Source organism: Solanum tuberosum, unplaced genomic scaffold, assembly GCF_000226075.1.
Source record: "Solanum tuberosum cultivar DM 1-3 516 R44 unplaced genomic scaffold, SolTub_3.0 scf00064, whole genome shotgun sequence".
NCBI lineage: Eukaryota > Viridiplantae > Streptophyta > Magnoliopsida > Solanales > Solanaceae > Solanum > Solanum tuberosum.
In genome coordinates, this window is record NW_006238990.1 from 1,700,146 (window position 1) to 1,708,480 (window position 8,335).

Sequence of the window (8,335 nt, forward strand, 5' to 3'; positions counted from 1 at the left end):
TGCGAAAAAGTGAAGAGCGCTAAACAATTTCTTGGACTTTGTAAAAGTTCGCTTCAATGATAACTCAATGAATTCATACACCTCAAAAAAGAAAGCATTGGTCAGCGATTTAGCTAGAAGAGGAAAACTATGAGTAATTTCAACTTATAAGTAAGCAAATGAAACCTACATTTTACACCAAACTTCTAAAATAAAACTAAAATATATTTAAGAGGTTTCAGATGAGAGAAAATCCTTAAGAAATCAACACCACCACATCAATGGCAAGTGAAAACCTTTAGATGTTTCCGAACGTGGAATACAGTTCAAATTCACTAAACCTAAAGCTACTTCAAAACGTACATCCAATTCGACAAGCAATAATCTAGACGTTTAGTAAATTAGGGGTACTGCAACAAGAGCACTGCATCACTATATTTTTTCTCCCTTTGTCTCTTTTAATAGCTAGAATTCTAATGACTATAGCTTAGACTTACATATTGTAGCATATTTTTGCTGTCACACTAAAAGGAAGTAATGTTCTTGATATTTCCATACATGCAAAGCCATGAAACTGAAATAGTGAACCAAAAATTGCACTATGATATAAGTAAATAAGATACTTATTTGTAAGGGGAAATGAAGGTAATTTTATTGCCTACCAATTTACTTGGATCCATGTAAACATACAAAAGAGATTTCATTACGGGATACTTCTTCCATATGGCAATGTCAAGTCATGGCTGAACCTTGAGAATAGCCACCAATGCTTTCAACCTGCAAGAGACAAACAAATAATAATGTAGCAATCACCATTATACTAACATTGAAGATACCAATATAGTTATACGCTTGTAAAAATTGGTAGTCTTTCAAAATTTTAAGAGATTGTTATAAAATATTATAGTGTGGATGTCCACTACACCAAGAAGTTACTCTCACCCATTATCTCCATTACTTACCTCAATTATGAAGATAACCATAACCTCCATAACCTCCAAAACCTCCAACTTTATAACCATTATTCTTGTAACCTTTCACTTCCATAACCTCCTCCATTATATGCATGTTAATGTCATGTTTATGACTAACCTTTTGTATGCCGCTATGTTACACTATAAATAGATGCATAATGGTTCATATTTTAGACACTTGATTGTTTGGAAGAATAAGAAAAGCTCTCATCTCTTGTCTTCCTATTTCTATTATCATCTTCAATATTTCTTGTCTTATTTTGTTTTAGTTTTACAACACATTACCAGCACGATTGTTCTACTATTGAAGGATTGAAGCAAAGTAAATATAAAGAAGATAAAAATATTTGTATTTATTTTTCTCTCAGAAACAAGGTAAATTTACTATTATAATCTATTTAATATTTTACTTTTGATTATGCATCATTAGTTTTCTTACCATCTCAAAATCATATGAGTCCAACAAGTTGCTTTTACTTTGAGCAAACTTTTAATTTGATCACTTATATATTTAAAACGTAAAATTAGTTTTGTAAGTTAATAATTTGTAAATAAATTGTTCTTGATGATCTTGTTTTATTAAAAGATAAGTTGTTGAGTTATGTGGCATATACATATTGATTGGATTATCATTATTGGTTACTTTTGTACCTCTTTATTTTTCTTTATCTAAACATTTACTTGTTGAGTTATTAATATATTGTTTTTACTAACAAAGTTTGTTTTGTGGTTATTTTAAAATAGTTAGTAAATTATGTTAAATCTTCATAACAATATTGAGAAGGTATGTTAAAAGGTTTAATTCATTTTAACTTGGGACTTTTACATGATTCCAACATGTTGTTCTAATTAATTGATTTTGTTCATTTTTCTTATGATTTAAGTCAAATTCAGATTATATTTATGAGTTTCGATATTATTTTTTTTGGTAACGATGTGATTTATTAAGACAATGATTGAGCGTAAGATGATGAATTCAAGTTTCATCGCACCAAATGTGTAAGACATCGAGTTAAAGTCTCGGTGCGTCATGATAATAATATGTTGGGTTCAAGTCTCATTGATTTATGGGCTAAGGCTTCTTTATATGGATAAGACATTGGGTTTAAGTCATAATGCACTATAGTGATAATATGATGATGACTAAGGCAAAATGATGAACTTTTGGTGAAAAGTCATAAAATCCACCCAATTGATTTGCTTCATTCTCTTATGTAAATGTTGTAGCAGTGTATAATATGTCTGAAAGATGACAAGTGATTTAATGTATGAATATAGGCGTAGTAAAATGTTAATGATCATCATTATGGTAATTAAAAGGAAGAACAATATGGATTCTTAAGATGATCCTTCAAAATGTGAAGGTAATTTTTATTCATTAAAGTGGTATGAAAATTTATTGGCCACATTGTTGTTGGTGCAACCCAATTTGAAAAGTTTTGTAAATCCTCCATCAAAATAAAGGAATACAAAGTAGTACATTTGGTACATTTGACCTCTTAAAGTGATGTTGAGGTGAGTCACATAAATTTGATAAATGTGAAAGCATGTCAATGAGTTTCTAATAAAAACTTATGGAGCATGTTCAAATGGTTATGATCCATTTCTTAAAGAAAATGTGACTTGTGTTCTTATGGATAAGAAAATGTTCATATATTGTTGGATAAATGTCACATCTCACCTCTATGGGAGGTTTGAGAGATTGAAAAGAAATATTATGACATAAATGGTCATTTAGTCATATACTTTAAGTACTACACAAATATTGTGGTATGTTAAATTATGAACTATTGAAGGACAAAAGAAGAATAATTCTTTCTTATAAAGGTTGTGGCCATGACCAAAATAAATATTGTTGTGTGGTAACACAAATTTGTCATTGATTGTCAAGAAATAAGTCTTGCATTATATAATTCTAACCATGACAATAATAATAATTTTCTCCTTGAATGAGATGGTCACCATAAGAATGGCGTTGTGAAATTTGTGGTAGTACACAAAATTAATTGAGAGTTCGGAAAGAGCTAATTTGTTACTATCCGTAGGAATGAAATTGTTCATAATATTGGGGTTGTAGTAAGTCTCCAAAGAAACTTTTAAGTTTCGGAAGAATTGAAAAGAAAAAAATATTCGGAAAGAGCTAATTTGTTACTATCCGTAGGAATGAAATTGTTCATAATATTGGGGTTGTAGTAAGTCTCCAAAGAAACTTTTAAGTTTCGGAAGAATTGAAAAGAAAAAATATTATATTGAGACTATAAATTATGGGAAGATTTAATATCTTCAAATTATTACAACCAAAGTGGGTTATAAATATTTACGTATAAGATTACCCATTTTTTCTCGTTGTTTGTTGTATACAAATATGGACATGATGATGGAATCACATGCAAAAGTAAACTAGAAGTTTACTAGAATAAATATTAGTTGGCATAATCGATTGGTCATTCCGATTCAAATGTGATGCAAAAGAAATTGAGAATTCATGTGACTATATGTTTGAAGAAATAAAAAATTCTTCAAGAATTCTCTTGTGTTGCTTGTTCTAATGATAAAATGATCATTGTACCAGCTAAGGTTGAGATTGTATCCCCTGAAATTATTTGGAACATATATGGGCCCATTCACCTGCCATGTGAATCGCTTACTATTATGATTTAATAGATGTATCTATGGTATGGTCACATGTGCATTTGTATCAACTTACAAATTGATTTTGTAAGATTGTTTGCTCAAATTATTAAATTAAGAGCACAGTTCCAAATTATAAAATTATGTTGATAATACTAGTGGTTTAGAAGAAATTGTTTACCTCCAATTATAGATAGACCACTGATTATGAGAAGAAATCTCTCAAATAAAATTTGGTACGAGATGAGTTTATTTAACATGTATGCATCAAGACAACAAGGTTCTCCAATCACAATTGGTTCAGGGTCAGGAACCAAATAACTTCCATCTAAAAAATTTGATGTGCGCACATGATTTTATTGTTCCACCACGCACAAAGATGGATCCCCAAATGAGGTTGGGGGTAAATGTTAGATTTCCTAACATTCGGGGGATATATGTTTAACAGTTGAAAATTATGTGTGGGGTGAATTATGTAGATCCTCGTTAAAAAAAATGCGAACTTGAAGTTCAAGAGATAATTCATCTGTAAAATGTTGCAGATAAATTACCAGATGTATTTGCTGACTCAATATTTTAATTAAGCTGCAAATACTCCAATAAATAGGCCTTGAAGGACAGAGTCTATGATATGCTAGAAGCGTGATAGACTAATCGATTCCAAACGTAAAACTCCTTGAGGAAGGAGAGGAGCAAATATCAAAATGGTCATGATAATGAGGTAAGTGCGTTGAAAGAAAACTATGACATAACTTCATAAAACCTTGACAAAGGTTCAGGTACCTGAAAATGATGAAAAATGAAGAGATCTCGATAAGTTATGTCGTATTGGAATCGATATCAAAATGATTTTCGACGGTATCTTTGATATGAAGTAGCACTCAATGCTATAAATGGTTACGAGGATCTTAAATTTGAATTTGTCATATAGTGTAGACAAATAAATGATTGACACTATTCAAGTATATTTTGTTTCACTTAAAAAAGTGATGTTTTTGATCTTATAGTTCATGGATCAAAATATAATGTCAGTGTGGTACAAATAAATTATTGTGCGAAAGTATAACCGTAAGATATAAAGTGCGGTTTGTACCTCGGGGTATAAATAGTTTTCGCAAAAATCCCGACATTATTAAGTGGAGATATATTCTCCGGTGGTGGATGCAGTGATTGGTGCACTTATAGATTGATGGTTGTGCAATGCTAGAAGATTGTTTGATATACATAACGAAAGTTATGTGAAAGGATCGTCATATTATCATTCAAGTTATGATAGAAAACTAACAAAGCAAGTGACTTAACACATAGAAGATGTGTGATTTTCTTTCAGAGAAAAGACGAGCTTCATTAAAATTGAAATGATCAATCCCGAGTCAGAAATGATTTGATTATGTAGATGCAGAATATTTATTTGATCTGCATAAAGCTCGATCACAAATGGAATATTTATTTACATATGGAGACACAACAATATCTTGGAAATTCAAAGAATCACATTAGTAACCACTTCTTCAAATCATGCAAAAATAATATTGATCTATGAATTAAGTCGTGAGTGTGTTTGGTTGGAATCATGATCTATCATATTCAGAAAATATGTGATTTTCTTTTGAAAAGGATATTCCAGCCACCATATACGAAAACAATATATAGCTCAATTGAAGAGAGGATACAATTAAAGGAGACCGAACAAAGCATATTTCACCAAAAGTCTTTTTCACATATGATCTTCAACAAAATGATGAGATTGACGTTCAAAGACCCATTCAAGTGATAATCTTGTAAACTTATTCACTAAGGATTGCCAACATCAATATTTGATAAGTTGTGATATAAGATTGGAATGCATCGTCTCCGATATATCAAGTAAAGTTTTTATAGGGGGGAGAAAAATATGTGTTGTACTCTTTTTCTTAACCATGGTTTTATCCCAATTGGGTTTTCCTGGTAAGGTTTTTAACGAGGCAACTTTCAAAGCGTATTAAAATATATGTGTACTCTTTTTCCTTCACTGGGATTTTTTCCCACATGGTTTTTTCCTAGTAAGATTTTAACGAGGCATATTATCTATGGACATCCAAAGGGGAGTGTTATAAAATATTATAGTGTGGATGTCCACTACACCAAGAAGTTACTCTCACCCATTATCTCCATTACTTTCCTCTATTATGAAGATAACCATAACCTCCATAACCTCCAACTTTATAATCATTATTCTTATAACATTTCACTTCCATAACCTCTCCATTATATTCATGTTAATGTCATGTTTATGACTAACATTTTGTATGCATCTATGTTACACTATTAATAGATGCATAAGAGTTCATATTGTAGACACTTGATTATTTGGAAGAATAAGAAAAGCTTTCATCTCTTGTCTTCTTATTTCTATTATCATCTTCAATATTTCTTGTCTTATTTTGCTTTAGTTTTACAACAGAGATAAAAGTAGTTTACTTTTACCATTGTACAAACAATAAACCATTTGGAAACTATAGATCAAGTAGAAGTCCCACAGTACAGTAGAAACTTGTCAAGGCAAAATTTGATAAATTTGGATCAAAACTTAAACATACTTGTTGCAGTCAAATTGAGCTTTGAGAACGTGCAATACAGTTGAAATATTGAGCATTCCAATTACGTTTGTAATAATTGTCTGCAAAATGCCAACAAATCATAAATGTGCTTTCAAGGAATCTCACTTCAAAGAAAAGTAAAAATTACTAGGATACTTTTGCAATTAATAAAACTTAGCAATATTATACCATAAAAAATAGGGGAAGCAGGACAAGCGAGGTGAAAAATCTGATCAACTGCAATCAAAAATGGGTCAGCAATATTTGCATCAACAATGGCTCAGTAACATATGCATAAGAAGAGATCGACACAAGAATATAAACATGAGGATTCCTGCAAAATCAGAGTGATAAGCACTATGCTTTTAAAGAGAGCGTCAACAACAATTTTGAGCATCATTGTATTATACTACAATCTCATCAGCTTAGTAATCTTCATTGTTGTTATCATGCATACAAACACCACCTTTATATATTTCAAACATCACTTCCCTAAAGACTGGGAAAAGCACAAACTAACAAATAGAACAAAGAATATATGAAGAGACTTGTTTCGGTATCGCAATACCTGCCCCCTTGGCGTTTAATAGCAATGCAAGAACTCTAAGACTTGGGATCAAGTATAGAATATAGATAATCGTTAACTTTTTAGTTCTTTTTTATCTGATCCTTTAAGGTTAAGGTTGAACCATCGTTTCTTTGATGACTTGTCTTTGGAGTCTGAGCTTCCATCTTCCCCTGGACTATCAGTTTTATAATCTTCGCCAAGGACTTTACTGCTACTTCCATTACTGAAATGCCCGCTCCCACTGCCACTTAGATTAGCAATTGACCTTGAAACTGTGAATGAAGAGTGGATGTTGTCTCTTTGTTTCAGCATCTCATCAACCTTTACAAACAACAATATTTAATCAGTACAAAGGAACAATCAGGTAATAGAAGGAACTAAGCAAAGTAGCATCTAAACAATAAAGAGATGCATTAATGATAGCTCTAAATTCTAATTAACTATTCTCGAGTCGCTAATTTTTTCATGAGAAATAAACTTGAAGAACTTCGAGGGGAATTAACATCTCAATATGAGCAGATTTATGAAAATTATATTTAGACGATGAGACTAGCAGCAGAAACTCACAGACAACTTCTCTTGGTTGTATATGTTGGTTACTTCCTGGAAGTATGCCAATGCATATTAACATCACATGGAAAATAGTACAATGAGCATATCTGAAACAATCGATCACCGATGATAAATATTGTCCAGAAGTAAACCTTTCTATATTCAATTTCAAACTGCCGAAGCTCATTTCTCTTCCTCAAAATCTGAGCCTAGATTTCCTTGAGCTTAACAGTAGTATCCTCATATAACTCGGCACAAAGAGCCTCAATTATATAAGTAGCTGGCTTAAAGAAATTATCTCCTGCAGAAATCAGATCAAAATTCAGCCTTGAGGATTTAGCATTGGACAATCAATCAGGAATTAGAAGGTGTTTTGCAGCAACAAAAAACAATTATTCAGCAATATAAGTAGCTTCAACCATAAACAGCGAATATGTGAGTGCCATCTTTTAGTTCTGAGACCTCACAAGGTTGACGGCCCTCCAGTTTCTTAAAGAAAGCAACCTCAGGGTCCTTAGCCATTGCTAACTACAATATTTCAAATTATTTATTAGTTGAACTCAAACAGATCTGCCAAAAATTGACAAATCAAAATTATTGTTTTTCAATCGCGAAATCGACAAACCAAAATCCGTGCTTTACCATGGAGAAATGGACAAATCGAAAGAAGTGATTTCATTGAAGATACCCTTCAGATGCGTGATAAAATTGATGAATAGTTGAGAGGCACCGTGAGAAACCGGTATGAAAGAAAGAAAAAATGCCAGAACAAAATTAGGGGCACTCTTGATTTTTAGAAATCGGGGGAAAAATAGTTATATAGGGAGAATATATTTTTTTGTAGGTAAAGTTTTTTTAGACTTAATAGGGCACACTTGTAAAGTGTTGTTTTTAGAGTTTCAAATATAGCACACTTAAAAGTGTGGTCATATATATAAATAAGTGTTGCCAATTATTTTATTATTTGGGAACGCTTATAACGTGTAGCCAATAATTACAAAGAGCACACTTTAAAAGTGTTGCGAAAGTTTTGGTGGCCAAAAATCGTATAC

General features: G+C 31.6%; 1 long non-coding RNA gene across 4 annotated transcripts; it reads right to left on the minus strand.

Moving 5' to 3' along the window:
* Positions 1–684: 684 nt before the first annotated feature.
* LOC102582174 (uncharacterized) lies at positions 685–8,132 on the minus strand. 4 transcript variants are annotated; one of them, XR_001473203.1, is made up of 6 exons: positions 7,926–8,132; positions 7,703–7,811; positions 7,299–7,584; positions 6,353–7,052; positions 6,164–6,243; positions 685–756 (listed from the first exon to the last, which is right to left on the minus strand). It is a non-coding gene; the product is annotated as an uncharacterized lncRNA (long non-coding RNA). The 4 variants fall into 4 exon arrangements; XR_001473202.1 differs by lacking the exon at positions 685–756 and adding an exon at positions 4,150–4,367; XR_001473204.1 differs by lacking the exon at positions 685–756 and having other exon boundaries at positions 5,946–6,243; positions 6,353–6,400; positions 6,732–7,052; positions 7,926–8,124.
* Positions 8,133–8,335: the final 203 nt, after the last annotated feature.